The 7,311-nt window shown below is 55.1% G+C and overlaps 1 long non-coding RNA gene across 2 annotated transcripts; it reads left to right on the forward strand.

Moving 5' to 3' along the window:
* The first annotated feature begins 457 nt into the window (after positions 1 to 457).
* Positions 458 to 6,048, forward strand: LOC143974031 (uncharacterized). Of its 2 annotated transcripts, none has more exons than XR_013272153.1 (3): positions 458 to 801; positions 3,922 to 4,014; positions 5,005 to 6,048. It is a non-coding gene; the product is annotated as an uncharacterized LOC143974031 (long non-coding RNA). The 2 variants fall into 2 exon arrangements; XR_013272152.1 differs by lacking the exon at positions 458 to 801 and adding an exon at positions 1,387 to 1,446.
* The last annotated feature ends 1,263 nt before the right edge of the window (positions 6,049 to 7,311 follow it).

Genomic DNA, 7,311 nt, shown 5'->3' on the forward strand with positions numbered 1-7,311 from the left:
CCAGGCTCAGAACAGTTGATGCAACTTTACTTAAAAGTCTTTTTGCATTGATGTTCATTGTGAACACTAGCATTAAAAGGTCCCTATCAATTCCTAGCTGGCTATCCAGGCATACCTTCGAAAGGTAGTAGTCCATTGCTGACATTCTGCAGGTCTTCATTGATCTCTGTATCCCCGGTGCCTTCAAAAGTCTGCAAGGCAGACTGACACGAGGGTTGGACTAGCTATACAGAGCATGTCCTAGCTACAGAGTGAAAAAGGGACAAAATTATTTAAAAGCAAACAAAAAACAATGCATGACAGGACCTAATTGTTGAAAATCCCTAACAATATGTACATATTCCTTGGTGGAAATATGTGTTCTGTACATGCAGTTTACAAATGCTGAGTCTGTTTACCTGAAAACAAGCTTATTACATGGTAGGCCCACAGTCTGCAATACTATTCTAGGGATAGAGAAGCACGGATTAAGAATGAAATGATATAAGGAGTGCTGGACATGACAGTGTGGATGAGGGACACAGAGGGTTAAGCTTTATGGGTGGAGTTCAGGAAAAGGTTTGCAGGAAACAAGTTCAGTGTAGGGGAGGGGTCACAAAAAAGGGAGAGGTGTGGCTTTAAGGAATCATTCGGAGCCCAGTGTGACACAGAGGAGGCAGTTTTTTCGCTGCTCCTCTGCTATGGCGGACCTCGAGGGACTCTTCGCGCGGCTGCGACGGGCGGCGGAGGTGCACGGTGCGGACTGGCTGCGGGAACGTGTGGGTGACCTGGCGGACGGCGATGTGGACGGCGGCGGGACAGGTGAGGTTCCACTGCGCGCGCGGAGGTCTCGGCCTCCGGCGCGTTTTTCTCCTGGGCCTACTCCTCGGCCGCCTCGTGACTCCCGGAGCCCGGGGGTGGACCGGTCGGTCCCCCCGGCAAAACGGCAGGTTCTCGGCTCCCCCCGGTCCGGGCGGTCGTTGCGCCGCCGACCGGAGGGGGGCGGGGCTTCGCGGCCGCATGGAAATGGCGCCGGGACCGCACGGGGCCCGGTGGAGGTGGGGGGGAGTGTGGGTGGCTCTGGGTCGGCAGGCCTAGGGGGGGTGCACAAGGCGGGGGATCTGCGGCATGCTGTGTCTGGGGCCAGCATCCGCGCGGTGGGGGGGAGGGGGGCGCTCCGGGGGGGTCGCATGCTGGAGGGGGGGGAGGGAGGGTTGCAGAAGGCTGCCAAGGTGCCTGGCAGGGCTGGTTTTAGACGCCGGCATGCCGGGGGCGGCGGGGGGAGGAGGACATTGCCTGCAGTCCCGGATCGCAGGGACCGGATGGACCGCGCGGAGCACAGGGGGATGGTCGCGTCCCCGGTGCGCGCTGGAGAGGTCGGTTCGGAGAGTGAGCTGTCCTAGGAGAAGGAGGGGTCCTTTTCTGCACCCGGACCGGTACCGGTCGCCGAGGCCCCTGGGGGCCCGGGTAAGTTGCGGGAGTCTACATTGCTGGCGGATGCCTTGCGGGATCTGATGGGGGTGGCGCAGGGGGGTGCGGTACCCACGGGATCCCGGGACGTCTTGGTTGGTAGGTTTGCTGGGGGCTCCGGGTCGCCTCAGGTGGCCCCCTGGATGGGTACTGTGGGGGGGGCCGGGGGGGCGGAGGTCATTCCTGCGCGGGATGCACCGCCTGCTGCGGTGTCGGGGAGCATGGATACGGGGGCTGTGGGCTCGGGGGTCCCCCCGGTGCCCACGGACCCGGGGGCGCGGTCTGACCTGGTTAGGATCGCGGATGCTGCCCGGTGCGAAGTCTATGTTTGTTTCGAAGGCCCATTGGGGGCGCATTTGAAGCAGGAGGTGCGGAACAAGATCGGCAAGGGTGAGTATGTGGAGATTTTCTCTTTGCTCCCCCTCGAGAAATTTAATTTGGACAGGGTTAAGCCGGACAGTTCCAAGAAGGACGACGAGGAGAAGCGTAGGTATCGGCTGATCCCGCGCACATTTGCAAATTGGCTTCAGGCGTTCGCTATCTTGGCTAGCGTGATAGGGGAAAAGAACCCCGAGCATTGCTCGGCGTTATTTTGTTACCTGGACGCGATTGGGGAGGCTCACCGAGTGTATGGAGGGCTGGCTTGGCTGCGCTATGATGAGCAGTTTCGTCAGCGTAAGGCAGTGCGGGCTGACCTGCGGTGGGATCACAAGGACATAAGCCTCTGGATGAGGCTTATGTCTGCTCCGCGGGCGCCCACTCCGTTTCTTCAGGGGGGGGCCGGGAGTGCGTCTTCCTCGGGACTGCCGGCCGGAAAGAAGTGGGGGGTGTGCTGGCCCTTTAATGAAGGGGCTTGTAAATTCGGAGGCGCGTGCCGTTTCAAGCATGAGTGCTCCGGGTGCGGCGGCACCCACCCCCTGTCCCGCTGTTTCAAAAAAGGTCAGCGTGCCGGTGCCGCCGGTCACAAAAGGGATGACGCCGGTGAACCTGGGAAGGATGCTTCCTTTCCTAAATAGGTATCCGGATGGTGCGGCGGCGCGGGGGTTAATTCTGGGTTTTCGGGACGGTTTTAGGATTCCCTGTTCTTTGGGAGGGGTGCCGCCGTTGGCCAGGAATTTGCGATCGGCTTTAGATCACCCGGGGGTTGTGGATGACAAATTGGGTAAAGAGGTGGCGCTGGGCCGGATGGGTGGTCCTTTCGAAGTGCAGCCGTGGGGGGACCTGGTGGTCTCCCCGTTGGGTGTAGTTCCTAAGAAGGAGCCGGGGAAGTTTCGCTTGATTCATCACCTGTCTTTTCCGAAAGGGGGGTCGGTCAATGATTTCATTGACCCGGAGGCCTGTACGGTTTCCTACACGTTTTTTGACGCGGCGGTACGGTGGGTCAGGCGGTATGGTCGTGGGGCTCTCATGGCCAAGGCGGATGTGGAATCGGCGTTTCGCCTTCTGCCGGTCCACCCGGACAGCTTCCGGCTGTTGGGATGCCATTGGCGGGGCAAGTTTTATGTGGACTTGTGCCTGCCCATGGGTTGTTCCATTTCATGCGCCTATTTTGAAGCTTTTAGTTCATTTTTGGAATGGGTGGTGAGAGATGTTTCGGGCCTGGAGTCGGTCATCCACTATTTGGATGACTTTCTGTGCGTGGGCCCGCCTGCCTCCAATGTGTGTGCGATTCTTCTGTCCACGTTGCAGCACATTGCGGGCAGGTTCGGGGTGCCGTTGGCGGGGGATAAGACGGAAGGCCCGGTGACGGAATTGAGTTTTTTGGGAATCGTGATTGATTCTATGGCAATGGAGTGTCGCTTGCCAGAGAATAAATTACGGGATCTGCAGGCGGAGTTGGCAGGCATGCAGGGCCGGCCGAAGGTTCAGCTTCGGGCCCTGCAGTCCCTGTTGGGCAAGCTGAATTTCGCTTGCCGGATCATCCCTATGGGCCGTGTGTTCTGCCGACGGCTGTCGGGGGCCACTGCCGGGGTAACCGCCCCTACCCACTTTGTGCATTTGCGAAGGGAACACCGGGAGGACCTGCGGGCTTGGCATGAATTTTTGGAGTCGTATAATGGGCGGGCTATGTGGATGTCGGGGCCAGTGAGCAACTTCGATGTGGAGTTGGTTACTGACGCGGCTGGCTCAACGGGTTATGGGGCATTTTTCCGGGGTCGGTGGTGTGCGGAACCTTGGCCACGCTCATGGGAGGTTGCGGGGTTGTTGGGCAATTTGGTTTTGCTAGAATTGTTCCCGATAGTGGTGGCATTGGAGCTGTGGGGGGCGGAGTTTCGTAATTTGAAGTTGCGCATCAATTGCGATAACATGGGGGTGGTCCGGGTCCTCAATCGGATGACTGCTTCCTCCCCCCCGGTCATCCGGCTGCTGCGACAGCTGGTCTTTCGCTGTTTGCGGCTCAATGTTTACGTTTATGCTGTGCACATACCTGGGGTGGAGAATTCTTTGGCTGACTCGCTCTCTCGTTTTCAGTGGGACAAGTTCCGGCAGCTGGCGCCGGGAGCGGAGGAGTCGGGGGCGCCCTGCCCCGGGTGGATGTGGGAACTTCCCTTGGAATCGCCGCAGGTTGGTTAAAAAGGTCGTTGAGTGAGGCTACATGGTCCGCTTATTCTAGAGTGTGGGCGGAATGGTGGGCGTTCCTGCGGGAGGTTGGAGTGGCTGGTCGGGGCTCCGACCGGCGCTGGGTGGTATTGTACTGGGTTGCCCGGAACATTGAGACGGGCCTGTCTCCCGCGTCTATTGAGCGGAAGCTGGCGGGGTTGGCCTTTTTGTTCAAACTGGGGGGGGAGCCGGACGGGACGAAGGATTTTTGGGTGAGGCAAACGTTGAAGGGGTACAGGAGGGATTGGAAGGGTAGGGATGCGCGCCGGCCGGTGTCATTTGACAATTTGGTGGCAATTTGTTCTCGGCTGGTGGACGTTTGCTCGTCTGCTTACGAGACCGTTCTGTTTACGGCAGCGTTTTCGTTGGCGTTTTATGGGGCTTTTAGGATTGGGGAGTTGGTGTGTCGCTCAAAACGGGTGGCTGGGGGTCTGTTGGATCAGGATGTGCAGGTGGTTTCGGATCGGGTGAGTATACGGTTGCGTAGGTCTAAGACTGATCAACGGGGCAAGGGAGTGGCGATTACGCTGCTCGCCCTGCCGGGCTCGGTAGTGTGCCCGGTGGCGGCGGTACGGGCTTTCCGGGCGGTACGGCCTGCGGGGGCGGGCCCCTTTTTGGTGCACGAGGAGGGCTCTTTTCTATCCCGTTTTCAGTTTGTGTCGGTCTTTCGGCAATGCCTGAGGGCGGTGGGTTTGGATGAGCGGGACTACGCGTCCCACTCTTTTCGGATTGGGGCGGCCACGGAAGCGGCTCGATGTGGGCTGGAGGAGGCGGTGGTTCGCCGGATTGGTAGATGGGAGTCCCAGAGGTTCCGGTCCTATGTCCGGCCGCAGTTGCTACTGGGGTAAGGAGGGTGCGGCTGGGGGTGTTGTTTGCTGTGGGATTTATGGGGGGGAGGACTGTGCTTGTAACATTCCTTTGGTTGTTGTGTTATTTCTCTTGTTTTCATTCCAGATGGAGGTTCTCAACGCCTCGTTTGGATCCTGGGGCATTCGTACGTCTGCTGGGGGGCCAGGAGAGGTGATTCTCTACCAGCAGGCAGGCAATTGGGTATCCCCAGGGAGGTAGCTAGGGTGATGTGGTTGGGTTTCCCGGGCATGAGATGGGAGCGTGTCATGAGGGAGGTGGAGCGCTTCGCTTTGCGGGATAGGCCCCCGGATGTGCTGGTTGTTCATGCGGGGGGCAATGACCTGGGAGTTCGGAAAGTGAAGGACATTTTGGCGGATATCAAGGCTGATGTGTTGCGCATGCGAGTCCTTTTCCCGGGCACCATTTTGGTGTGGTCGGACATTGTGGCCAGAACGGTGTGGCGGGGGGCCAGGTCTTTAGCCACCCTTGAGAAAACTAGGATTAGGGTTAATAAGGTTGTTGGGCGGTTTGTAGTGCAGAACGGGGGCATTGTGGTAAGACACAGGGAATTGGAGGTGAATGTAGGGCTTTATCTTAGGCGGGATGGCGTTCATCTATCGGATGTGGGGATTGACCTCTGGTCCTTTGGCTTACAGGAGGGGATACAGAAAGCTCTTCGGGTGTGGGGTGGCCCTCAAGGTTGAGGGGGTCACCCTTTCGGGCTGTGGCGGTGTGTTTTCTGGTGGTTTCTGACGGTAGACAGGTACTCAGAAGGGATCTGAGGGTGTGGGGGGCTCATCTAACGATCGGCCCCTCTGGGTATTCCTGAACGTTGGAGGGAATACGGTTATGTTCACTGGCGGAAGTTGTCTCCGACCGGTCACAGGTGGAGGCCTTTGGGAAGTTGGTCAGGTGTACCGCAGTGATTTGGTATTGGCTTAAGTGTGGTCACCGTCAGAGATCACCAGAATGGGCAGTTAATGTTAATTAAAATGTGGTTTAATGTTAATAAAGTTATTTATATTTATATATTTATATATATTTATATATTTATATATTTTCATATTTACAAGTTATTGGAGTGAATTTTGAGTTATGTTTAATAAAGGCTGTTGTGGCCAGTTTACTCCAACCTATGGTGTGGTCTCATTTCTAATAGGTAAGGAATAGTATAAGGGGAACATTCAGACTACACTAGTCAAGAGAAGCACGGATTAAGAATGAAATGATATAAGGAGTGCTGGACATGACAGTGTGGATGAGGGACACAGAGGGTTAAGCTTTATGGGTGGAGTTCAGGAAAAGGTTTGCAGGAAACAAGTTCAGTGTAGGGGAGGGGTCACATAAAAGGGAGAGGTGTGGCTTTAAGGAATCATTCGGAGCCCAGTGTGACACAGAGGAGGCAGTTTTTCCCACCCTCCCGCCCTATTGTTATGTGTTTGTTTTGTGGTGTTTTGTTGCTGGTCTTTTTCTTCTTTTGCAGGTTTCATCGGTTGTCACGGCAGCTGAAAGTTTTTCGTGTTGGCGGTGTGTTTTCTGGTGGTTTCTGACGGTAGACAGGTACTCAGAAGGGATCTGAGGGTGTGGGGGGCTCATCTAACGATCGGCCCCTCTGGGTATTCCTGAACGTTGGAGGGAATACGGTTATGTTCACTGGCGGAAGTTGTCTCCGACCGGTCACAGGTGGAGGCCTTTGGGAAGTTGGTCAGGTGTACCGCAGTGATTTGGTATTGGCTTAAGTGTGGTCACCGTCAGAGATCACCAGAATGGGCAGTTAATGTTAATTAAAATGTGGTTTAATGTTAATAAAGTTATTTATATTTATATATTTATATATATTTATATATTTATATATTTTCATATTTACAAGTTATTGGAGTGAATTTTGAGTTATGTTTAATAAAGGCTGTTGTGGCCAGTTTACTCCAACCTATGGTGTGGTCTCGTTTCTAATAGGTAAGGAATAGTATAAGGGGAACATTCAGACTACACTAGTCATGGTTTTAGCATGCAATTAGTCTCTTTCAGCCTCTCCTCACCCAGCCCCAGTGCATATTGTGTAGCTACAACTCATGGGATGGATTTGCAACAAAATAAAGGCTGTTTATTGAGCAAAGTGAATTTTTCATTTGAAACGTGTATGTACATTTTGCAAAGTGAATAGTATCCAATCGTGTGTGGGGAAAAACAGGATTTTTGTTAGCATTTAATTGGTTGATAAAGTTTGCATGTTCTCCCTGTGCCTGCATGGGTTTCCTCTGGGTACTCTGGTTTCTCCCAACACTCCAAATACATGCTGGTAAGTTAAAGCGGTTCTTCACCCTAAAGGGGAAGTTCCTCTAATCTGATCCCCCCCCCCTCCGGTGCCACAATCGGCACCTTTTAGGGGGGAGGGGGGTGCAGTTACCTGGA

This window comes from Lithobates pipiens, unplaced genomic scaffold, assembly GCF_037356315.1.
Source record: "Lithobates pipiens isolate NorthernLeopardFrog02 unplaced genomic scaffold, aLitPip1_a1.2 Scaffold_13, whole genome shotgun sequence".
Classification (NCBI taxonomy): domain Eukaryota; kingdom Metazoa; phylum Chordata; class Amphibia; order Anura; family Ranidae; genus Lithobates; species Lithobates pipiens.